We start from the raw sequence: 26,193 nt of genomic DNA on the forward strand, positions 1-26,193 counted from the left end.
AGACAGCAATGAGAAGAGTTTGTGTCTTACTTCCTTGGTCACGTCTTTCCTCTCTGGACCATCAGGAACTACATACCTGTTTAGAAAAAGAAAGACAGAAAATATCGTTAAAAAGGATGCTTTGTCCACAAGGTCTCTTCTAGCTCTAGAATTCTTTGATTCTGGGCCAAGATCCCTAGAGCTCCACAGAGGCTGTAACAAGTATATTCTTTTCAGGCTGGATCCCTATAGGGTTGGATGGTTGTTGTTGTGATTGTTTTAACGTCCTGCCTCCCAATCTTATTTCTGCCAGATAGGTTCATTTATTTTTTTGCAAATGGATGGAAAGCCTAACCGAAGCCAGCTTAAGCGTGGAAGTAATTTATTGGCTCCCAGTACTGAAAAGCCGTGAGTGGATTTATTCAGGAATGGCTGGATCCAGGACCTTAAGTGCTATCACAGTATTCTGAGTTCCCTCCTTCTCTCTCTTGGTTCTGCTTCCCCTGGGTTGTTTCCATTTTCAGATCTGCTCTTCCCTGTGGCAGGAAGATGACTGCCACAGCTTCAGACTCATCACCTATACACCTCCAGCTTGGATAGGGAACATATCTACCCAGGCAGGAGCTCCCACGCACATCCTGTAAGTCATGCTGATTGTACTGGTTTGGGTCAGATGCCCATCCTGGAATCAGACGCTGTGGCCGGAGGGATTAAGTTGTGCTGATTGGTCAGAACTGGGCCAGCGTTCCTCCCGGCCAGCGCCTTGTGGACTGGGAAGCTTGGGACAGCGTAACCAGGAGACGAGGAAATGGATTCTGGTGAGCCAAAAATTAATACTCTGCCACCCCAGGCCCAGTGAAACCTAGGGAGAGACCTGAGGTTCTGATCCCAACACCAAGAAGAGGTCAGAGGGGGGCAAGAAAGACTTCCAATCCAGAAATGGCCCCGGGATGGAATGACGTGTCCCGGGTGGCAGCTCGCTGCCGTTTGTTCCACGGGCTGAGCGGGGATTCTGTGTAACCCTGGTACGTAGCTGCTTTCAGGAGATCACGGGGTGGTGTGTGCGGAGGGGGAATCCTCCACTTCCTGTTTAGGATTACACTCTTCACCCTCCCCTCCCACGCAGGCCATATGTTCATTCTAAGCCTCAGCATCCAGCCAGAAAAACCCTTTGTGTTTTCTTGGCAAAACTAGGGCCCAGTAATTGAAGTCCATATGCAGAGCTGCTCCCCCCAGCCCACACCGAGGGATTTTAATTAGTATGTAATTGGTCAGAGAGGTACTATCAAATAGCTCCCAGTCTGGCCGGCTGGAAATGCGGTACTTGAAAAGTCCCAGACCAGAGAGGGATAATAAATGCTTTCAGTTCCATCTGTTGGAATGATTTGTTTAAGGTAGAAATTTCTGTTCTGTTACTATTTTTAACGATTCTGCTCCTAGTGTTTCTTCAAATCACGTAACAGCTACCAGAGTATTCACGGGAGGTAGGACTGTAAGCGAACTAGAAGAAGGCTTAGCAAATCCATGTTTCTCCCTTCAAAGAAATTCATAAAATTCGGTGGGGATGGGGATGGAAAGAGGTGAGCTGGGCATTTGGTTTGAGTAGCTGGGCAGGAACTTCGGCTTATGTCCATCACGACAGCCATCAGGGAAGTCAGCCTGTTGGCAATTTGTGATCTTTGAAATGAAGAGCGCCCGTGTCCTTCAGCGTTGCCTCCAAGGCACCATGTGAGTGAGTCTGTCTCCACGGGAGGAAGGACTTGGAATTCACCTTGGTGGACAAGGGTCATCAGCAGAGGAGAAGCAATGGGGGCAGGAAGCAGGGAGGCAGGGATCTCATTGCCCTGTGGTAGCGTGCAGGCTAGAGGGAAACTGCAGTGATGAGAACGATGATGATAAGTACTATTGTCGTAGTAGCGACGCTCTCATCACCGTCATCGTCAGGGCAGCCAGCATGTACTCTGTGCTCACTGCAGACTTGACACCATGCTCAGCATCTTCCGTGAGTCGTGATGTTCACACTGTCTGTGACGTTGCTCCTATCGCTGCCCTGTTGCATAGATGAGGAACTGAAGACTCCTATGGCTTGGCTGGCTTGCTTGAGGTTACCAGCTAGTCAGTGGCTGAGCCGGGGTTTGAACCCCTGTGGTCTAACTCCAGAGTCTGGGCTCTCAACCACCAGGCTTGCTCCCTCCTCCCCAGCATCACCAAGTGCCTTGGTTTTGCTTGAAGAACATATCCTGGAAAAAGGAAGGTAGAATGTCTCAGCTCTTGTGCTTTCCTACCCAGCTCTCAAGTATGGAAGTGAGGTGTTGATACCTGCCAGGGCCACGCCCAGAGGAGGGGTTGAAACGTGTGTGGAAGGGATGGGGGCAGACTAACCTTGGATGGGCCTCTCTGTCCCTTCATGTGGCCGGAACCCTGAGGGTCCAGGCAGTGTTCCCTGCAAGGGACTTTCTTTCCTGTCTTCTCACTCTGCTACTTAGGGGCTAAAAGATGGGCCCTGCTCCTGCCCTGTTTGCCCTTCTAGGTGGAAGTTGTCTTTGAAGAGATGCTTGTGCTCAGTCATTTGGCTTGAGGCCTGTGCCCACTGGGAGAAGGCCTGGATTGTCTTTTTCCAACCTCTTCTCTTGTCTGTCTGTCGGTTCATCCATTCATTCAACCCTGGTCCTTCTCTCCAGTGCACTCATTTTCTCTACCTTGGCTGGAGAAGGTCTGGGAAGGTGGCCTGGGTTTACTCCACTCTGGGCATGGAGTCCATCACCCCATTTCCTCTGCGTGCTGTTTTCCCTCGGATGTCACAGTGGTGGCTGGCTCTTGTTGGAGGATCAGAACTGGGCCTGGGAGTGAACGTTCTGGACCTTCCCTCTTGGTCAGCTCGCTCTAGTAGGGAGTCCACAGCCCAGCCGGTCTCGCTGGAGTTTTGCTCAGAGCCCGAGGCCAACACCCACCGATAATAAAGTGTCATTTGGCCTTGCTTGTTCTCTGTGTGCCCTTTTCCCCCACGGGCCTTGTGGGGACAGTGGCTGGTTTGTGGCAGGACTTGGGGTTTTCTGTGTCCCGGCCAATCCCATCATGATGCTGTGTTGCTCTCACTTCTTCAGACGCTGTGTGCACGTACCCTGTGCTTGCCCGCCGGTGCTAGACAGACTGTTGCCAACCGAGATGGGTCAATCTGTGTGAATGGGATATGGATTGAAGGAGAGGGGAAGAATCTGTGCTTGTGTCATGGGGCCCTGAACAGAATTCAGGAGATGTAAGCGTTTGTGTAAAGCAGCACAGAACCAGGAAATAGGGAAAAGGAAGGAAGGAGGGAAGGAGGGAAGGGGGGAAGGGGGAGGGGGAGGGGGGCAGTTTTTGGAAATGACAAGAAACGAAAGTCAGGAAGTCTGGCTTCTAGATGGAAGTCCTTTTTGAAGAGAAAACTAGTGATTGTTTAAAATGCTGTATTGAACATAAATTAGAGGGGATTAAGGCTAGAATCTAGAGTAGGTGTTATTTGTCTCACCCTGAAATCCTTGCTTCTAGAAGGCTTTCTCCTTGCAAAATAACAGTATTCTGGGTTTGGGTCGTGATGCTGTATGAATAGATGTTGGTTTAGAAGAATAATTTTACTAGCTGCCCTATGAGAGCTATTTATAGTATTTTTCCTTTCTGTAACATCTAAAACAAAGGTTGGTTTAAAAAAATCTTTGTAGCATTCCTGGTAAAACTAAAGGCCTTGCCTGACACTGCATATGGTTCGGTTTATAATCTAGGGATGGTTCCAGCATGCAGAGATTCAAAGTGGGTTTCTTTGTGGCTTGTCTGCACCTGCCGGAGATCTGGTGCACCGATTAAAGTTACAAGGCAGCTATTAGCCACCAACTGACACCAAGATTATAGGTTAAAGTCTGAATTGGTTTAAACGGTGTCATGTGTCCAGCAAGGCAGAGAGTGAGGTGGGGGACATGTGTTTGGCAAATGGTAAGAAGCCACTCCAGTCTGGGGAAGGACGTCTTCTTCTTAACAGTTACACACCAAGAGAAGTGGGGTCGGGGTAGGTTTGTAGGAAAAGCCTTGAATCTGGAGTCAGGCAGACTTAAGTTCTGAGTCCTGGCGGTGTGACCCCAGTGAGCCTCAGTTTGTCATCTTAAAAATGGGAATGATAATCCCTGATTTATAAAAAGAATTCAGTGAATTGGAAATCACATCATTCTTAATGGCATTAATGCAACAGAGTTACACTGAGTTGCATTAACAGAAAATGAGCAGCGGGACTTCCCTGGTGGTCCAGTGGTTAAGACCCTGTGCTTCTAGCACTTCCACTGCAGGGGCGCGGGTTCGATCCCTGGTCGGAGGACTAAGATCCTGCGTGCCATGCGGCATGGCCAAAAAATTAATAAAAACAAAAAAAAAAAGAGAAAGAAAATGAGCAGCAGCAGCATTGGAAGGAGGAGAATGTTGTAGAAGCATCGAGCCTGCTGGATTGGGGTACAGTGTGATGGAGAGAAAGGAGTCCCCCAGCCCTGGATTCAAGTCCTGGCTCCAGAACTTACTAGCTACTTGACCTTGGGCAACCTCTCTGAGCCACGGTGTCCTCATCCGGACACTGGGGACAACACTGACAACGACCTCACAGGGCTGTTGTGAGGAGTAGATGATTCGCTCCAGGTCAGTGCTGGGCTCACGGGCTCCGGAAATGCTCGCAAATGTTAGTCACTTTCGCTGTTAGTCACCTAGCTCCATCAAGCAACACTTCTCCCTCCGGCATCACCGCTATTTATTCTAAACTGGGATTTCTTTCTCTTCCTACAAGTATCCTCAGAGGCTTCCTACAAGCATTCCTCAGACTTCAGTAATTGGAGGCCCCCTGCCCAATTTTTGCCACCTATGCATGCCTCCTCTCTTGTTATTTATTATTTTTTCTTCAAGTCAACTTTTTAATCCTTAAATGCACTTAAAGGAAACTTCACATCACAATGGTAAGTGAAAATCTGTGTAGATCTTAAAATAGAGTGTTTATGACTCACCTGAAATTTCTGCATGCACCGCCACACACATGTGTATTATACTTGGGGTAATATTGGTCTAATCCTTTGCTAGTGGAAGCGTGGTCCCTGGACCAGCAACATCAGTATCCCCTGAGAGCTTGTTAGAAATGCAGAATCTCAGGCCTCACCCCAGACCTCCTGACACAGAATCTGCAATTTAAGAAGATCCTCAATGATTGGTATACTTTGGGGGGGGGACACTTATTCATTTTGTTATTGAGGTGAAATTCACATATATACTTTGAAGGTTTGAGAAGCAGTGGTCTAGGGGATCTTTAAAGTTCCTTCCAACACTGAGAACTAATGCCAAATATTGATATTTCTCCCTCTTTCTGAGATCCAAGTCCATATTTCTAACCTAGGTGTTCTACTCTCAGCCTGAACCCCACCTCCGGCTTCTCCTAAGAGCTCCCATTCCCCCAGATGCACCTGAAACCATCTTTAGCTCCTTCCTCCCCCACCCGCACTTCAGATCCTGCCAAGCAGACCCAACTCGATCTCCATCAAGACGTTCTCCTTGGAATTTCCTGGCGGTCTGGTGGTTAAGACACCGCGCTTCCACTGTGGGGGGCACAGGTTCAGTCCCTGGTCAGGGAACTAGGATCCCGCATGCCGCGCCACATGGCCAAAAAAAAAAAAAAAGGATCTCCTCAATTCCTGTAGCTCCCCCTGCACTGCAGGCCCCTCATCTGAGGGCTGGCTGTTGCCCTCTCCCTGTATTCTTTTTCCTCCAGGGGATCCTTGCTAGCTCCGTGTTCCCGAGGCACAAGTGTGGTCATATCATCCACTCTTCAGTCACCTTGTGTGATTCCCTATTACCTACCATGGAGCGACCAGACTCCTCAGTCTGTCCTTTAAGGCTCTCCATTATTTTACTGATATCAGGCTCCCGCCTACATATACCCTGAGCTGTAGACAAGTCGTACAAGGCATGGTTTTATACAAAGCTTTCCCTGCCTCCGCGTCTTTGCTGATGCTTTCCCATTTCTGAAATGCGTTTCTCTCCAGCCTCATGATTTCACGTCTCCACCTCTCAAAACTCTTCCAGTCCAAGACCTCTGCTCATGTTTCACCTCCTTGCTGAAGCCTTCCAAGGCTCCCCAGCTCCATAGCTCTCCTTAATTTCCACCGCCTATGGTGACCTCTGCCTTTTAGCGTGGTTGTATTAGGACTAATCTTAACTCTTCAAGCCTGTACAGCAGGTATGACTCTTAGTGCCACCATGTCAATTTAACTCCCTTTAACTCAGTTTCTATTCTGAGCTCCCCATCTGCTTGCAAATATACCATCCCATTCTCCATGACACTCTCTTTGGCCCCAGGCCGCATTCTCAGTGCTAGAGGATTGGGGCCAAGGCACCTGCGAGGTGGTATATCGCGTCCTCAGATGCCATCTGTCCAGCTGGCATCTACTGGAATGTACATCATTCTGTTAAGCCTTCAATCACTGGACATGTAGGTCGCTGCTGCCTTATCTCACGTTTCCCTTTGCAAGGCCTCTTAGGTCCTGCAGCTGTACTCTCTTTACTGCACTGGTGTCTCTCTTGGACGCACAGGGCCCTTTTCTGCCCTGTGCCATGCTGGAGCCATGCAGCTCTGCACAGCTGCCTGACATTTCAGTGTATCACGCAGCTCTACCACCCAGCTGAGGTCTGGGGGCTTCACAGGGCCTGGGTCAGCCCTGCGCTCAGAGCTTCCAAACCCATCTGGAATTTTTGTTGTTTTCTTCTTCCTTAGAGGTCACCCAGTTGGAAAGGTTGGAGTCAGGAAGCCTTATACGATCATGTATTTTCCCTCAAAGTGTTAATTACCAGAATCTGCTCCATTCCAACAGGCTGTAGACTTTGAAGCTCAAAAGGAATTTTTTCTCTCTGCTTTCTCATCCCCAGACTAGCCTGTCAGACTGATTAGGGCGAGGGCCATGGATACAAAGAAACCTGGGGAAAAATCCACCATTAATATTATCAACTATTATCCTGCTACATGATTTGTAAACTGCTTGGGGACAGGGAACTCTGTTAATTCATCCTGATATGTCCCTACAGTAACTGAAATAGTGCGTGCACAGAGAAGGCACTAAACACACGGTTATTAGGCAAGAATATAAATGATAGGTTACTTAAAAAAATTATTTAATTTATTTATTTTTGGCTGCATTGGGTCTTTGTTGCTGCCCGTGGGCTTTCTCTAGTTGTGGCGAGCAGGGCTACTCTTCGTTGCAGTGCGTGGGCTTCTCATCACGGTGGCTTCTCTTGTTGCGGAGCCCGGGCTCTAGGCGTGCGGGCTTCAGTAGTTGTAGCACACAGGCTCAGTAGTTGTGGTGCACGGGCTTAGTTGCTCTGCAGCATGTGGGATCTTCCCGGCCCAGGGCTCGAACCCGTGTCCCCTGCTTTGGCAAGCGGATTCTTAACCACTGTGCCACCAGGGAAGCCCTAGGTTACTTTGATTCTGTATTATTAGTGTCATATTCATGGTTTTTCATCTCACTGATGCTAACAGATATCCATCTCTCTATATATGATGATAAAATAGGAAGAGAGAAAAAAAAACCCTGGTGATTGGGCTGACTGGATAAAATCTACTAAATAAATGAGAATAATGATATCTGACAGTCATTTATTCATTCAGCCTATTGAATGAGGACCTTCTCTGGGCCGTACACTATTGTGGGGGGCATTGGGAGATATTTGTGGGTGAGACATTCAAGGCCCCTGGTGCATTTGTGAGGAAACAAATAATTGACACATGCTCAAATAAACAGGGTAACTTCAGAAATAGACAAGTGCTGTGGAGATGATCACACGCGTAAATGTACAATTGGTAAGTAAGACACACAGAGAGACCTGGCAGGGATGCTTGTGCCAAGATCTGAAAAAGGGGTAGGAGTAACCAGCCAAAGGAGACAGTGAAGGTGAGGGAGAGGAGGAGGGGCAGGTCGTTTCAGGCAGAAGGAAGGGCATGTGCAATGGCCCTGTGGCAGGGAGAAGCATCATATGTATACTAAGTATATAGAGAACGAGGGGTGTGTGAACATGAGGAAGGAGGTGAGCCGAGGCAAGTGCTTCCTTTCATCTTCTCATCCAGTGGGCAGGTATTTGTTGAATGCCCCCTATGTGCCAGGCACACACTGAGGCGCAGTGGTGAACCAATGGACATGATCCTTGCCCTCGTGGCGCTCACGGCCAGTCAGTAGAGAGAATGCTCTTTACGCTATTATGGCAAGCTAATGGCTTGTTTAATTGCTGCCTTTTATTTATTTAGGAACTCTTATCTTGCTAAATGTAATTTCTTCCTTTTAAAGGAAGTGACAGCATGTTCTTAGGGCATGCTGTTTTGGAATAACATATTCCTGATGAGAGCATCACTTTTCAGCTAGGTAAGTCATGAGGTTGAGACCGAAAAGGCCAGCATGGGTGTTGATTGTAGTTAGTCTGCTGATTGACTCTACTTACAACCCCTGATAAGGTCTTATGAAAACTCAGCATTTGCAGATGCCAAAGTGAGGCTGTCTGGAGGAGATGGGTAAGATCTGAGCTGTGTATTCGTTCATGGAGCACCGGCTGCCGTGAACAGATACACACCAGCATTTCAGTGGCTTATTATGTACGGGTTTATTTCTCGCCAGATGTCTCTGGTCAGCAGACGGGTCTCCTCTAAGCGGTGCTTCAGGCTCCCAGGTTCCTTCCATCTCGTGGCTCCACCTTCTTCAACTTGTAGCTTCCAAGGTCACACAGAAGGGGAAGGAACATGGCAAATTACCTGTGGGAGGTTTTTTTTTTTTTTTTTTTTTGCGGTACGCGGGCCTCTCACTGTTGTGGCCTCTTCCGTTGCGGAGCACAGGCTCCGGACGCGCAGGCTCAGCGGCCATGGCTCACGGGCCCAGCCGCTCCGCGGCATGTGGGATCTTCCCGGACCGGGGCACGAACCCGTGTCCCCTGCATCGGCAGGCGGACTCTCAACCACTGTGCCACCAGGGAAGCCCCCGTGGGAGGTTTTAATGGGCCAGGCCTGAAATGGCATCTGTCACTTCTGTCTGTGCGACTGGCCAGAACTCAGTCACATGGTCACACTGACTGCAAGGGAGGTTGGGAAATGTTGTCTAGCTACGGGCCCCAGAAGAAATGGAAACTGTTTTAATGAATAATGAACTGGTCTCTGTACCATCTGCAATTTAATTACTCCTGGTGCCTTTTGTACTTGGGTTCACATTATTCTGTGGCCTTTCTCTATTCCTTTAAAAAAGAAAAGGCCCAAGTTGGAAATATTTGAATTTTTCTTTGTTGATATATGGTTTAAATAATGATACCCTTAAAAGGGTTTCATTACTTTCACTTCCTTTTCTCTTTTCTTTTTTCCCCCCTTCCCTTCCTTCCTTCCTTCCCTTTCTTCCTTCTTTTCCTCCCTCCCTTCCTCCCTTTGTTGAGAGTTAGGAAGTTCCATTAATTCTGATTTAGAATTCACAGGTTTGAATATAGCCAGCTTGCCTTTCATATATTTGTCAGTCTAAAAATGTCAGTGGACAATTAGTAAAAATTTAGAAACCACTTATCTCCATTTGGAGGGGGAATTAGAGGGGTATCGTTAGCTTTGAGAGCATAAGATCATTTGGTTTTGGGGCCACCTTATCTGACCACAGGAAAGGAGGGGAAGGAATTCAGGCTCTTCATGACCTAAACCCTCAGTATCTTGTTTCCATCCTTAATAACAAATGGGAAGGGGAGCAGTAACGGGGGCCTGTTTCTGAGAACTGTTCATTTTCTCCCTGATCATACAAGGCTGTGAAATGTGAAAAGCATCAGGGACTCTGAGCACGGTTCCCCTAAATGCCCTGTTGCCCACAGGGAACCAGCCAAAGGCTGGGGTTGGCTTCAGATGGCTGGACAGGTGGCCTTGTAATTAAAACCTTTCCCTTCTAACTGCAGGCCTTGTTTTGCCAGGAATCTGAGGTGAAGAAAATGTTCTAGTTAGATTCCTATACCAGCTGCTTTGAAAGCTTCCTCACAGTTGTCCCCAGACCACAGCAGACAACCACATCTCTGCTTTCAGAATCTTGGGGACTTAGTGTCACTTGAGATGGGTCAAGCGGGCGTAGAGATGAGGGAAGATTTCTTCCTGATCTCAAAAGTTCGGAGCCTTTTGGAAGACTGGAACAGCACAAAAGAAAGTCTGGAATGTGTACATTTCCTCTTTATATCAACTTGGTGAGATAGGGGCCATTATTAGTCCTTATGTTGTGGATGAGAGCACTGAGGCACACAGGGTTTAAGTAGCTTGATTGTGGTCAAGAGGTTAAGCATCAGTCAGGATTCACATCCAGCTAGTGTTGACTCCAGGTTCAGGCACTGGTAACCTCTACTCTTTTTTTTTTTTTTGCGGTACGCGGGCCTCTCACTGTTGTGGCCTCTCTCATTGCGGAGCACAGGCTCCGGACGTGCAGGCTCAGCGGCCATGGCTCACGGGCCCAGCCGCTCCGCGGCATGTGGGATCTTCCCGGACCGGGGCATGAACCCGCGTCCCCTGCATCGGCAGGCGGACTCGCAACCACTGCGCCACCAGGGAAGCCCAGTAACCTCTACTCTTAAGCAGGTCCAAAATTTAATTCCTGAGCATCCTCTCCATATAGTCTCCATCTTCACTCTTCCTACATCCTAGTTCATGGGCCCTCCACCCTCCCAGTTCCTCAGGCCAAAAACCTGGGAGTCATCCTTGACTTCTAATCTCATTCCCCCAGTAGAATTTACCAGGAAATTCAATTGCTTGTGTTTACAATCTATATCCAGAATCTGGGTACATCTCACCATTTCTAGTGCTACCAATACCGTAGTCAAAGCTGTACCTGTTCCGTCCTCTGGTCTACAATAGCCTTGACACTGATCTCTCTGTTTCTAGTCTTGCTGTCCTCTGGTCTCTTCCTGTGAAGAGCTCTCCACAAGATCATCGTGGACCTGAGCCTCCTTTTCTCTCCTTTACCGTCCCTAGGTGGCTGTGTTCATCTTTGTGGTCAGAGCTGCCTCCGCTCCTTGTCTCCCAGAAAGGGAATTAGAGAGGAAATCCTGGCAAACAGTTTCCTTTTAAACAAATGATGCACGATTTGTACACATCATTTCCACTCACATTTCACTGGCAAGTAAAAAGTCACACGGCCAACTTAGCTGCGGGGGCGTCTAGGAAGTGTGGTCTTGGAATGGATTGTCATATTCCCAACTCCTCAGGAAGAGGAGACTGGATTTGGACATAACTAGCCGTGTGCCACAGTCCAAGAGGGGAAGCAGGTAGATCTGTCAGGAGGCTGTTCAGGACCCTTAGGTAAGTGTTGACAGTAGCTCGACCTAGAGAAGAGGCAGTGGGGATGGAGAGAGATGGACAGATTTGCGATGTATTTTGGAGGTAGAATTGGGGGATGGGGGGTGTAGGGTTGAGGAAAAAGTGGGGATCAAGGATGATTCCCAGATATTTCTGTCCTGAGAGACACAGTGATGCCATTTTCTGGGCCGAGGAAGCAGTCTGGAGCGGCCGCCTGGGGACCGTGTGTGAGGCCTGTCGCTTAGAGGGTCCATCTTACGTCATAGTGGAAGCAGCCACACCAGGTTGGAATGGCGCCCGGGGAGAGTCTGAGGGGTGGTCTGCCCCGTGGATCAAATGCGTTTTACCTTAAAATGCTTCAAAGGAAGGAGGGCCGCCTATTTTTGGTGCATTGGTAGGCCAAGTTACTGGCAAGGTAGAGGTTGATTCAAGAAGCCGGGTGCCGTGGAGCCCAAATGGCATGTGGTTGCAGCCCCGGGTTAGGCCAGCAGAGCTGCTTTCAGTTTGGGGGAAGGGAGGAGCTCGGTAGAGGTACTTATTTTCCAGCACCTGGGCCAGAAAAGGTCACGCTCCCAGCACCTTGATGCCCCTTGACACTGAGGGCTCCTAAGTGTTTTTCTGTCTCCTGTTTGCCTGAGTTGGAGGTGGTGTAAGAACATGTGTTTGCAATTAGAGTAGTTACGAGACGAGGGTCTGGAAGGATGACTGACTCCCCCAGCTGGGCGGTTACGAGGCCTGCTCTGGCCATTTTGAGAGGCAGTGTGGACGGGGGCTGGGGTGGAAGGCTCAGGGGTCAGATCCAACTTGAGGCTGATCAATTCTGAAAGAACCTACAAAGCCAAGTTGCTCACTCTGAGTCTGGGGCCAAGACACTCAGCCCGAGAGGAGCCCAGCTGGTTCTGCCACCTCTGAGAAGTGTGCCTGGGACAGTGCTAGTTTTTATAAATGTTAGCTATTTAAAAACATTGTTTAGTATTAATTTCTAAATCACTCAGTATTGTGCCATGTGAGGTTCTTTTCACCTTTCTTTATTTTTGGCTGCGTTGGGTCTTCGTTGCTGCACGCAGGCTTTGTCTAGTTGCGGCGAGCGGGGGCTACTCTTTGTTGCGGTGCGCGGGCTTCTCATTGCGGTGGCTTCTCTTGTTGCAGAGCACAGGCTCTAGGCTCACGGGCTTCAGTAGTTGTGGGCTCTGGGCTCTAGAGTGCAGGCTCAGTAGTTGTGGCTCACGGGCTTAGTTGCTCCGCAGCATGTGGGATCTTCCCGGACCAGGGATCGAACCCATGTCCCCTGAATTAGCAGGCGGATTCTTAACCACTGTGCCACCGGGGAAGTCCCTTTTTCACCTTTTTATTTCACCACTGTGAGAGTTGAAGTTCAGTCTCTAGTACAGAGTACCATGGTAAGGGTTTGAAACATAGCTTGTGAATACATTGGTGTTCAGCTCACAAACTGGCTCTTTCGGCATCCACAGGGTTAAGCGTCATCAGGGCCAGGGTAGGTCACGGCCCTCATGGTCCTCCAGTTCAGGAAAAGGGCGTGAGGTCACAGGCCTGGGTTTGAGGCCAGCTCCCCCTTCTCTAGCTCTGGGACCTTGGGCCTTTGAGTAACTTGTGTGGCCTCCTGGGGTCTGTTGCCTTTTCTTTAAAATGGGGAGTAAGCATTTCCCTGCCTACCTTGAGGGTATTGTTGGGAGGATGCCACGAGATGGCCCATGAAGGCACTTGGAAGTCAGTGAACCGCAGCACAGCACAAGATGTCTCTGTGATCTCAAAGAAGTGATCAGAATACGGACATGAGGGCTACAGCGCTTTTAATTTCTGCGTGTAGTTACCATTGATGAGGAGGGAAAGGTGGTTTGATGTTGGGAAACCCAACTTGTGTTTATGGTAGAAGAAAAAAATACATTTAGATCAGTGTTAATAAGAGAAGTGGGGACAAGCCTTCATTTCCCTGTGATGACTGATGTGTTATTTCGTGATAACTGTGATTCTTGGATCAGCGAATTTGTTGTTATAGCCGTACTCTCACCCAAGGGTCAGAACCTGGCGGACAGAGGAGTGGTCATGATCCCATCCAACAGAGGTGGTGAAGGCAGAGCTGGACCCCCAGCTGCCATGCAGCATCTGAGCCCAGGGTTCACTCTGACCCACCACCTGGGGAACCCGTGTTAAATTCACCCGGGAGTGAGCAGGCTTGGAGCTCCCGTACCAGCAGCAGAGCCTGACTCGTAAGCCCGAGTGCTAACTTAGCAGTGTAGCTGGGAGGAGAAAACCAGCGATACGCTTCTGGGAATTGCACTCTCAGTATCAAGGAACTGGATTGGCCTTAGTAAGCATGAAATCAAAGTAAAGGAGTTAGTGAGACTTGGTGGGCTATTTTATCTAACCTGTTCTGGATGAAGACCTTTTTTTTTTTTTCTTTTCGGTATGCGGGCCTCTCACTGTTGTGGCCTCTCCCGTTGCGGAGCGCAGGCTTAGCGGCCATGGCGCATGGGCCCAGCCGCCCCGTGGCATGTGGGATCTTCCCGGACCGGGGCACGAACCCGTGTCCCCTCCATCGGCAGGCGGACTCTCAACCACTGCGCCACCAGGGAAGCCCTGGATGAAGACCTTTTGAGCTTTATGTTTGTCACTGACCCTTCAGCAGAGCAGAATTCTCCAGCCCACCATAGGCAGGGCCTCCTGAGTAAACTCTGATCCTGCTCAGCCTTTCCTTGGAGTCACCAAAAACTTCCGGCATCACCGCTCTGCCTCCCCTAATCATATGACCGTTCCTGAGGGCTGACCTTCTCTGCTGCTTGCTGCATTGAAATCAGTGTCTTGGGCTTCCCTGGTGGCGCAGTGATTGAGAGTCCACCTGCTGATGCAGGGGACATGGGTTCGTGCCCCGGTCCGGGCAGATCCCACATGCCGCGGAGCGGCTGGGCCCGTGAGCCATGGCCGCTGAGCCTGCGCGTCCAGAGCCTGTGCCCCGCAACGGGTGAGGCCACAACAGTGAGAGGCCCGTGTACCACAAAAAAAAAAAAAAAAAGAAGAAAAAAAAAAAAGAAATCAGTGTCTTCCTTTTGAGTTACGTAGCCTAGGAGCCTTTAGAAGTCAGACACTTAGACGTCTCATTTCTTAGGTAGGTAAATTTCTGGGGGAAAAAGTGCACATTCGGCTAACCTCCTATCTTTGATGTTGGGTCTTTTTAGCTTCCGTACAAGAATGAGGCATCTTTTAACCTGCTCTCCATATTCTAGGTTACACCGTCTTTGATCTTGCCCCCTCCTCTGCCCTGAATATATTTGGCTCCATCCGGTGACTGTTTGTCAGGGGCCTCCCATGTACGAGAATAATGCTTTAGTTAAAAGGCACAGGCTTTTGGATCAGACCTGGGTTTATATCCCAGCTCCACCACTAATGGCTGAGTCACCGTGAGCAAGCTTTTTCTAACTTCAGTTTCACCCCCTGTAAAATGCGGTTAAGAGTACCCACCTGAGTAGGGTTTTCATGAGGATTAAATGCCATAGTGTGTGTAAAGTGCTTAGTTCAGTGGTTGTACATAAGTGCATAATAAAAATAAACAAAACTTTGAAAATGTGTATAATGCTGTGTGCATTTATTCATATGTTTCTAAACAAATTTGTACGGAGTCCCCTGCATATGCCAGACCGGCTCTAGGCTCTAAGGAGCAGCAGTGGTGAAAGCACGTCCTCACAGAGCTCATTTCTAGTTGAGGTGTAGGCAGTAAGCAGATAAACTCATAAATGTGAGGTCAAAGAGCAAAAAATGCCCTGAAGAAAAATGAAACAGGGAAAGGGGACAGAATGACAAGGGTGGGGTAGAGGTTTCGTCCCTCAAACTTGCCCCTTGATGTAGGACCTTTGCATTGGCTGTGCCCTCTGCTGGGATGTCCCCCATGCCATGCCCCATCCTCCAGGGTTGTTCTTATTTCTTTCAGGTGTCTGCCTAAGCATCACCTCATCAGAGAGCCACCTCTTATCTAAAAAATGATACACACACAAAAAATACATAAAGAGATGCCATTCCTTGCTTTGAAGTTTATAGTCCTATAAAACTGAGAAGTAGACAAATGACTGTCCTTCTAGATGAAGGTAGTGGCCTTAACAGAAGTACAAATAACATTCAGTTAAGGGAGTCAGGAAAGACTATATTCAAGAATAGTACTTGAGATGTTGCTTGGCATAAAAAGAACAGGGACTTTGGAATTGGAACAAGCTACCCTGGTGACCTGGGGCATCACTCAGAGCATGAAGATAAGGACACCTACCTCTGAGGGCTGTTGTATTCATTGAGAAACAAGTGAAATCCCAAGCGCCCACGGTAGTACGAGAGGTCGGCTCTCAATGGTGCCCTCTTCCCACTAATAGATAATTAATAGTGGTGTTTGGGGTATGTTCCCATCAGCATTCAACTCTCATAATGTGCTATTGTCTTGTGATTGTTTATCTGGGCACCTGGCTCTAACAGGAGAAGGAGAGCTTCTTACAGACCTGCACGGCTGTGTCCTTGGCTTGGGTGGCACCATGCCTGTCATGCGGGGGCATTTGATCAAGGACAACGAGTACATCATCGTGCAGAGGCAGAAGTGTTCTGCACAGGCAGGGACCTCAAGGGATGGTCTGTTCTATTCTTCATCTCTGTACCTCAGTACCCCCAAATTGTTTCTGACAGATGGGCGTTTAGCGTGTTCTTGAAAGAAGACTCCACTTCCTCTCTAGGGAAATGCATGCTGGGTTTAACCACGTAATTCAAAGCAAGTGAAATGTTGCCAGCATGCCTCCCTCTTGGAGCTTTGATTCTATTTTAATGCCCCTGGTTTTTAGAAGGAATTAAAGAATATTGATTTTTCCAGTGCAAGGGCTGTAAACAGATTATTGTTATTTTTAAGATCAGAGATAGTCTTTAAAACACGGAGGTTTTCAATATCAGCGAAAGCTTAGTTATCCTGGAGATGCTGAATATCAAGATAGTGGCCTTTCCAGGCGTATTTCTCTTCCTGTATTGTTTTTATTTAAAAAAGAGCTTTCTGTTTGTTTTTGTCTCATAGCAACTCCACCATAAAATAAGCCAGACACAGAAGAGTAACAATCCGAATAATTATGCTGAGGCCGTTTCATTAAAATGTGGGAAAAAGGAGAGTGGATGCTGTAGTCTACTGGCGAGCTTGGGGGTTCCTCATGATGGTACTCGGTCACCTTTCACCTCTGTCCTCAATCAACATAGTTTAAGGTGAAAGTCACTGAGAATTTGGAAGTCACATCTGGAGCTGGACATCAAGGGGCTCGTGTGTGGTGGTGTGGGAAACTCTCCCTGCTGCTCAGAGCTTCCACCGCGATTGCGGAATGTGGACCACAGAGGCTGGTCTGGAGCTGAGGGCCTCGGGCAGCCCTGTAAGTGCTGCAGCCCCAAACCAGGAGGGGATTCATTTGTCCCAATGAAAGCCTTGACCCTAACCGTGGGCTGCCAGGGGAACCATTGCCTTAGAATCTGCCTGATCCCCCAGGATAGAAAGTTGCCTCAGAAAAATGCCATGGGGTGCTTCCTTCCTTCCTTCCTGCCTCCCTCCCTTTTAAAACATTTATTTATTTATTTGGTTGCACTGGCTCCTTAGTTGCAGCTTGCGGGCTCCTTAGCTGTGGCACGTGGGCTCGTTTTAGTTGCTGGCAGGCGGGCTCCTTAGTTGTGGCGTGCATGTGGGATCTAGTTCCCTGGCCAGGGATCGAACTCAGGCTCCCTACATTGGGAGCATGGAGTCTTAACCACTGCGCCACCAGGGAAGCCCTGGCAGTCGCTTTTGAGGAGAGTTCAGCATAGCGGACGGAGCAAGACATTCATCCGAACCAGGGTGCGCACCAGAGAGGACCCAGCGACTGTGTTGTGGCCACCTCTCAAGCGGTGCGTGGTGCTGTGAGCTTTCCCCTCCACCCGCAGAGCTGCTGCATCCCCCTCCCACAGAGACTCAACCATCCAGGTCACCCAGCGTGCGCTTCCTTCCCTCTGCCCCAGGGCTTGGAAGCCAGCTCTGCCCTCCACCACTGCTGCCTGTAGTTCAGGGCATGTGGCGCTACGCGTCCCCAGGCTCCCCACCCCGGCCTTCGTACCTAATGGGAAAGGATGGACACCTGGGAGCATCCCTTTGAAAGGTCACTAAGCCCCCACCTTGTGAAGGTCCGTTAGTAGCGCTCCCATTTCTGAGCATCCTTGTCTGCTGACAGGTTTATCTTCACCTCCAATCCCCCAGCCTTGGAGTCCTTCTTGTGGTGAATCCGGGCACCTGTGCCTGACCATGGCGTCTCCCTGCTCCCACTCCCTCGTCTTGGACTCGGTTCTGTTGTTCATCCCTCTAGCTTAATTTCTGTAGCCTCCTCTCACCGCTAGCTTCTTTCTTCCCTTTAGAATGTCCAAGTCTCTCTGATCCTACAAAGGGCCCATGCCTTGACCCCATAACCTCTCCAGCTTCTGTTCATCCTTTCTCCTCCCTTTCTCACCTGAGCCATCTATGTGCCCTGTTTCCACTTATCTCTCATCCTCCATCCAGCCCATTGCCATCTGCCTTTTCCCTCGCCGTGCCACCAAGGTGGCTCCCAGGGCACCCACGACTCATCTCCCCAGTGCCGTGCTTCCTTTGGACCCTCCTCTCCCTGGACCTCCCGTTGCATCTGGCACAAGTGAGCACTGTCTCCACCTCCAGACTCTTAGCTCCTGAGACTTCAGGCTCACTTGCTCTATTCCAGTTTCTCTCTCCTACATGAACTTCTCTTTCTCCATTTCTAAAAAAGTGATGGCTCCAGGGTGTCCTCCTTGACCCACTTCTCCTTCCACTTTGTCTTTGTGTGATGGCCTCCACAGCCAGGGCTTTGACCACCATCTAAATGCTAGTGACTACCAGATGTCTATCTGCAGCTCTGACCTCTTCCCCCTCTCCTGCAGCCCGCCATTCTCAGCAGGGCATCAGATGGAAATGCCTTCAGGGGCCGGGTGGGTAAAGTTAGTGAATGAAATGGATTGAGTGTGGCAGGCCAGAGAACCTCTTGTTCTAGCTGAAGGGAATGGCTGCCCCTGGTTTCCACCCAACTGTTGACATGTAGGAATTCAGGACCCGTGTTGCCAGATTTTCCAGTTTTCCCTGAGAAGCCTACATAATCCTATTTGGACTCTCTGTGATTAAATGTTGGTTCAAAAACGTCTGTATGGACCAAAGCCTATCTGAGAACCATGTCTGAGTATGGACCACCTGTCTGGGATAATGGTTTGACTCATATACTCCACTGACGGCCCAACACAATTATTTCAGTGCCCACAGACCCTTCACATTGAACGTGCCCCAAACCAACTTTTCCCCAAACCCTCCCCTCCTTCTCTTGGATTCTTTGGCTCAGTTAGTAGCACTTGCTTCTACCCACTCACCCAAGATGGAAATATGGGGGGGAGGGTGTCCTTTCTTCCTTCGTTTCCCTCCTCTTCCACATTCAGTCCACCACCAAGTGTACCAACATAACTTCCTAAAGAAATCTTGAATCCATTATCATCTCCCCATCTTTTTACCACCGTTATCATAGTTTAGGCTTCTAGCATCCTTTGCCTGGACCCGTAGGCTCCCAAGTGTTTCAGGTGATGATTCAGAGTAGTTGATTCCTCCTGTGTATAAGTTATTATTCTAAGCCAAATAATGTCATTTTATTTCCTTGATAGTGGACGGTTTTGGAATGGGTTTGTGACCCCATCTGGGACAGTGGGATGGGGAGGGAAGGTTTGCTGGGAAGCTTCTGGAAAAGTTTTCCTTGCTAAGAAGGAGACCAAAGAAGAGATGGCTCCCTTCTGTCTGTGGTCTTTGCTGTGTCCATATGTCACTCGAGGAGCTGCTGCTGCCTCATCTTCTGAAGATGAGGAAAGGTAGTCTGCAAGCAGAGCCAACCACAGAAAATGCTAGAGTGGAGAGAGATGGCACCTGGGCCCATGGTGACGTTGCTGAGCCACTGACTCAACCACCTGTGCTGTCTGTCATCTCAGAGCTTGCAGCTGTGTTGGATAATGAGCCTCTTGATGAATTCAGCTGGTGAGAGCCAGCCAGGGCTTTGTGCAAAGGCAGCAAAGGCATCCTGACTGGTGCCCTTGTTTCCTGCCTCCAGGTCTGTGCTCCATCGCTCCACGTGCCACCTGACTGCCAGGGTGGTCCCTCTGGATGCTAATCTGACACATCACCTCCTGCTGTGGCTCCCATTGCCCACAGGATAAAGTCTCAGGACTTGAGCAGAATATTCAAAGGCTTCTGCCACAGGCGCCCTGCCTCCGCGGCCCAGTCAGCTGGCACTCCTTAACACAGACTCTGTGCGTCCTTTAGTCTGATCTGCTTGCAGTTCCCTGCATAGCGATGCTGTTTAACTCCTTCATTCAGTTGACAGATTTATACAAGTGCCAATCCTGGGCCAGGAGCAGTTCGATACATACCAGCTACTACCCACAAATCCTCTGCTCCAGCCATCTCCTCTCCCTGGAGTGCCTCCCTTCTGTCTTTATCTGACTCCCACTTTCCTTTTCCCAGTCCAGTGTTCAGCCCTTGTAATATTTATTTACACACACACACACACACACACACACATCCATGTGTATATGTATATTTTAAGTTGTTTATCCAGTGGTTTTTGAAATTTTTTAAACATATAATAAATTAAAAGAATAGTACAATGAACGTTCGTATACCTAGGTTCACCAACACTTTGCCGTATTTGTTCTCTCTTCTCCCAGCCCCTGTATGTGCATATGTTATACATACACAGATATGTCCTTTTCTGAACCATGTGAACGTAATTTATAGATCTCATGATTCCTCGCTCGTAAATAGTTCAGCTTGTATCTCCGAAGAACAAGGAGATTCTCTTATGTAACTGCAATGCTGTTAACACATCTAAGAAATTTAACATCAATACAGTAACTTTATCTAATACGTAGTCCACATTCATATTTCCTCAATTGTCCCAAAAGTTTATGGCTTTTTTTTTTCATCCAGAATCTTCTAGGCTAAATTCTCACCGTCTTCGGGAGCCTTCCTTGAACCCCTTCTGTTCCTCCGTGCTTTCCAATGCCTTGTGCAGATTGCCGTCAGGGGGCTAACCGCTCTGTTTCTCTGGGCTCCCTCCTCTTCACGTGGCGTCCCATTTCATTCTCATCTTCACATTCTCCATGCCTAGTGCAGTGTGTGGCGCGTAGTAGGTGCTCGGCATTTGTTGGCCGAGTGGGTGATTAAGTGGCAGAATTGGAGACAAAGCTGTTTTTTTCTTCCTTCTATATTTAACTGCTTTTTGCAGACAGTGATGTTAATAGCGTAAGAGCAGAAAGACCCACCTGCCAAACGGTGAGGAGAGAGTTAATCCAGATAGAAAATTGTGAACCATGGAAAGAGCCAGCAATTAATGATGGCCAGGGCGGTGCTCATATAGAAGCATGTCCCGGAGAACTGAGAGTATCAGTAGAGAAAAACACCAGCCTTCTAGCAGTTGTTGCAAAGCCCTCATTGTATTTGCAGGTCCATCTTATAAACAGAAACCAGGACCCCTTCCAAGTGAGATTACTGCAAAACCCCACATCTACCCAGAGCTGTCCTTTCTCCCAGAATGCATTTGTCAGCCATCAGGATGGGTCTGATCATACCAGGCAAAGGCCAGGTAGTGTCTCTTAGCTCTGATGGCAGTGTTTTTTTCCCTCTCAGTTTGACATTTATTTTTGAAGTCAGGTCTGGAAAGTTATCTAAGTTTATAACAGCTGATACCATAATGACTATTTGGATCCAGAGACTCTAAATATGAACCCAAAGAACATTTCATTCTGCTGCTGCCACTCCCTCAGCCAAGAAGAGCGTGGAGTCAGGATCGGGACCGGCGAGGTCGCTAAGAAAGCTTCTGGCCGTTTGCGAGGAGGTGACCACTTGCTGTCTTCCTTGGAGGGCTCATATTTCCTTCCTAACTGGCCACAGTGTGTTTTTGCTTGGCCTCTTAAGACCCCCCTGCATTCCCTGGGAGGGTTCACTGATGAATTACAAAATAAATTCTTCATAAGCCGCTCAAACACATAGGGAGGTAGTCTTCCCAGCTACCATAGGGACTGATCCAAAGACAGGGCAATCCAACTGCCCTGCTCTCCTGCTGGACGACAGCTCTGGGCATCTACAAAGGGCCGGGCGTTGTGGGTACAAAGGTAAATAAGCAGCTGCCTTCAGGAGCTCATCGTCTACTGGGATGAGGAGACACACAGAGTCTCCACGTTTATGGGGAGCTGTGTGGGCCACCAGCCCAGCTTGGGGAGGACGAGGCAAGAAAGGGCCGGTAGGTGGAAGCAGGTATAGGATAGGTAGGAATTAGGCAGGCAGGTTGGGGGCGTTCAAGGCCAAGGGCAGGGGGCAATTAGGAAGACTTTGATCATCATGGTGAACACAGGGACAGAGCAGGCATTGCCTCTGTGTGTAGGTGATGCTCGGAGTGTGCCATTTTTGATAGTGTCAGTTGCCAACACCAAATCTAAAGGCTGCCTCTGAGCCGACTTGGGAAGACTTTGCCTCCTTGGCTCCGGGTGACCCTTTAATGTTACTCCCACTAAGAGTTAAAGGTAGGAGACCCACCCCCCCCCCCCAAATAAAAAAAGTCAGTGAAGGTAATTACACCGCCATCTATTTAGCTGCTGAAGAATTTACCATTCAAGGAGATAGGACCCTGCCTCACCAGAGGCGTTTAACAGTCCAACACTATCACATTACCCAGATTGTATAAAGAGTATGAATGATTTCCGCTCACAGACCTCTAATGGAGGTATCTCTTTACAAAGCCCCTACTTCAGGCCAGCTGAATGCCTCAGCAGTGCCTCCGAAATCCCGCAGCCCTAATCCCTTCAGCAACAAAGATCTGTTTCTTTGCTTAGCATGAAGTAGGCCTCAGAGGTCTGTGTGTGTCTTCGCCTGTAGACCAGAAGCCTCCTGTTTACAATTTCCCTATTCCTGTTTTTAATGTTGTTCTGAGAGCAGCCACAAAGGGCTAGTTTTGTCCAACAGGAACAAGGGAGCTATTAGAGAGAGACGGAGGAAGGAAGGAAGGGCGATCGCAGGGAGGACTCCTCGAGGGATTAGCAGACACAGCTGTTCCCGAAGGGAGAGGACCTTTAGGCTGTTTATAATTTCCGTCACATTTACATTTTTAAATATTTTATTTCCTCAAATTTTTTTTTTTTTCTGATCAGTTTCCCATCCACCATTTAAAGCGAGCATCTTGCTGCCATATTGATCGACTTAGGGACGTGTTTTAGTATATTTAGTTGAGATGTGGCTCTTTACTTCAGTGCTGTGCGGCTCTGGTGTGGTGGTCTCTGCTTCCTGTGAGGTCACAGACCCCAGACCACCAGGTGCCTGAGGAAATTGCTGGAGGGGACCGGTTTCACATCTTGTCCCATTTGTGCAAACTGTTGGAATTCTTTAGGCTGTATCTGATTCATTTGGATCCCGTATACCACCCTGTCCTCACCCACGTTTCAAATGCATCTCATTTTTGTCCTAATGTTATGTTTCTAGCTCGTGTGTTATAAAGCGTGTTAAGTGCAGGTAGAGACTCTTTCATATTGCGTATTGCTAAAATGCACTGACTTTAAGAGAAGTATTCATGGTTTCATCCCGAAAGCAAATAAGTTTCCGTTTTTTGTCATCTTCTAGTTCTAGTCTTTGTGCATATTCAATTTTTGCACATTTGTAATAAAACCATAGAATTTTAGTTTTAATTTTCCATCCTATTAGACTGTGTATATTTTTTCTATCCAATGACAATCAGTCTGTCTCTCTTTTTAAAAACTCTTCTTCCTTCCTTTCTCTTACTCTCGTCTCTGTTACGAAGACTGGCATCTTGTATATCTTTTCACACCTTGTTCGGTGCGCGAACAATCATATGGAAAGAAACATTTTTATCCTGGATTGGGAGGATTACTGTTGATTTTATTATAACGGGGTTATGTATTTCCCTACATCTTGCCTTCCCCTCTTAACAGCGTACAGAGGAAATCGCATTTAATATATTTTTAACCAAGCATGGTCTGTGCAGGATCATTTTGCCTAAGACGACTCTGGCTCAAGTGGAGATTCCCATTTATGTGGCAATTTAATTTTCACTCGGTTTTTGTTAATTTTGACTTTTTCCTGGTGAGCTTTAGTCAAGAAGCAAGTGATTGTCTCAAATGTCCACTCAGCCCACTGCTGACCCTTTGGGCTCTTGCTGCCTCAGGGTACATTTCCAGACTCGAGTGTCTTTTAGATCCGGCTGACTTGCTACTACTGTTACAGAAGTATTCCTGACGATTGTCTCAAAAGTTAAGTGTATGCGGTTTCCTTTTGCAGAGGCCTGGGATGTGAGCTAATCTTTAAGTCCAGGAGAGAAGGGACAGTGATTAACATTCTCCCAACTCACTCAGGGACAGCTGTTCCAAACCCTTCCTTCCTGCTCAAAGTAGTAACTAGTTTTTAAGAGGAACTTAAAATTTTTTTTTTCTTTAAAGAAGAATGTGGAGTTCTTCCAGGATTGCTCAATTTTTTTCTTTCTCTACAGTAAAATAATACAAACCACGTGCCCATCCAAATGCACTGTCTGAATTCGGCCTCCCTGGAAATGTGGACCATTAGGTAAGGTGCATAGCCTCTGGGATATTGTTTTCCAGCACTGGCCAGGAAAAAGCCACAATTTCAGTTGCTTTGATTTCCCCCCCACGTCTTAGAGAGGAACGCTAAGGATATTTGAGGGAACACGAGCTTCCGCAGTCCCCTGTCATCTGCTGCTACTCCTCTTGTACAGGCTCCTTCGGCGGGATTACAGATGTGAGATGGTGATTATTGTTTTGGTGATAATATGCATTTTGGGGGATCGCTTTCTGATGAAAAAAGTTTTTAAGATGTCTTCCCATTCCAAGAATAAATTAAAGACCCTGTGATTTTTAATAAATGCTTTTATTAAAAAAACATAGAATTACCTAATATACATATCCTGTAGGTTATGAGTGTTTTGATTTTAGTAGCCTGTGCCAAAGACGTGCCCTGGGAAGATGGACCTGCCTTGAAGGAGGATCTGTCTTTCTTCTTCTGGGAATGTGGTTTCTTTTTTCTTTTAATTACGTTTTTAAAATTGGAGTATAGTTGATTTACAATGTTGTGTTAGTTTCTGCTGTACAGCAAAGTGAGTCAGTTATACATACACATGTATCCACTCTTTTTTAGATTCTATTTCCATATAGGTCATTACAGAGTATTCAGAGAGTTCCCTGCACTATTCAGTAGGTTCTTATTAGTTATCTATTCTACATATAGTAGTATGTATATGTCAATCTGAATCTCCCAATTTATCCCTCCCCCTGGGAATGTGGTTTCTTTGATAAGAGGTAGTGGGAGGTACATCCGTGGGACCATGATGGTGGGGGAGGATTTCTTTCTAGCCATCTAAAGAAACAGAATCAACCCTGACCATCAGTGGGTGACAGACATCGCAGTGCAAGCATCTTACATTCATAAAGACTATGTAAATGAAAATGTATAGAAGATAATGCACAGGACCCTTTTATAACTGTATAGTGTATATCAACTTGAATAATTCCATAGACATGTGTAGTAGTTGGGTCACATTATAGGTGGAGGAAAAGGAAGAAGGACTTCATTGCTTTTATTTTTTTTCATTTGCTGATAGGCAAACAGTTGAAAAGAAGTATTAACCAAAAGACAAAAAGGAAACTTGGTAAGATATTACTTTTCTTCAAGAGATATTTTCTAAAAGGTAAAAACTGCTTTGGGGGAGGTAAATAATAAAAAAGCAAATGGCACAGAATCCAGCAAAGTAAAAACAAAAATCCACGTGCCCAAATTACACTCCCCAGTAATTTCTATTTATGTGAGCTCTTAAAATTCATTGAGGAGACATCAGTGCATGCTCCTGTGGCCAAAATAAGGACTAGCTCTAAATGGTGCCAACTCACTTCATTGAAAAATGAAAAAACTGGGACTTTCCTGGGGGCACAGTGGTTAAGGATCCACCTGCCAATGCCGGGGATACGGGTTCGAACCCTGGTCTGGGGAGATCCCACATGCTGCGGAGCAACTAAGCCCGTGCGCTACAACTACTGAGCCTGTGTTCTAGAGCCCACGAGCCACAACTGCTGAGCCTGTGCGCCACAGCTACTGAAGCCCGCGTGCCTAGAGCCTGTGCTCCGCAACAAGAGAAGCCACCGCAATGAGAAGCCCGCGCACCGCAACGAAGAGTAGCCCCTGCTTGCTGCAACTAGAGAAAGCCCACACGCAGCAACGAAGACCCAGTGCAGCCAAAAATAAATAAATAAATAAATTTATTAAAAAAAAAATGAAAAAACTCATTCTGAAACTATTTGTTTCATGTAGTTGTTTATCCAGACAGTCAGTAGCGGACAAAGAAGATTATTGGGTGGGGAGTAGGGAGAGAGGGCTGAGCTTCTAGAACCACTGCTTTACTAGAGCAATTTCTCTTTTATCCGTTTTATATATTCATCTTCTGCCCAAGACACTGTGTGTGTTTTTATGGCGGGGGGCGGTGGCGGTGGCGGAAGGGGACGTGGAAGGGGAAGCATTCTGTTGTTGTGAGAAATTACTTGAAAATGAGTTTTATCTAGAGGAAAGGCCTTTTTTTTTTGTTTTTTGCAGTTTTAAAAATTGTTGCACTGTTGCACTAGTTTTAATGCTGCATCAATTAATAGTATTTTTTTTGGGTCTCATGGGGCAAAGTCACAGTTATGGCTACGAATGGAGTTTTCAAAAGGTGCATACTTTAGAATAGTTCAGATTTTGAATCTTTCAGGGGTTGGAGGTGATTGGGAAATATTTTTCCATGTTGAAT

General features: G+C 47.6%; 1 long non-coding RNA gene across 1 annotated transcript; it reads left to right on the plus strand.

Annotated features, from left to right (window-relative positions):
* Positions 1–533: 533 nt before the first annotated feature.
* LOC132597109 (uncharacterized) lies at positions 534–25,262 on the plus strand. Its single transcript, XR_009563470.1, has 3 exons — positions 534–797; positions 23,893–23,966; positions 25,018–25,262. It is a non-coding gene; the product is annotated as an uncharacterized lncRNA (long non-coding RNA).
* Positions 25,263–26,193: the final 931 nt, after the last annotated feature.

This window comes from Globicephala melas, chromosome 3 (genome assembly GCF_963455315.2).
Source record: "Globicephala melas chromosome 3, mGloMel1.2, whole genome shotgun sequence".
Classification (NCBI taxonomy): Eukaryota; Metazoa; Chordata; class Mammalia; order Artiodactyla; family Delphinidae; genus Globicephala; species Globicephala melas.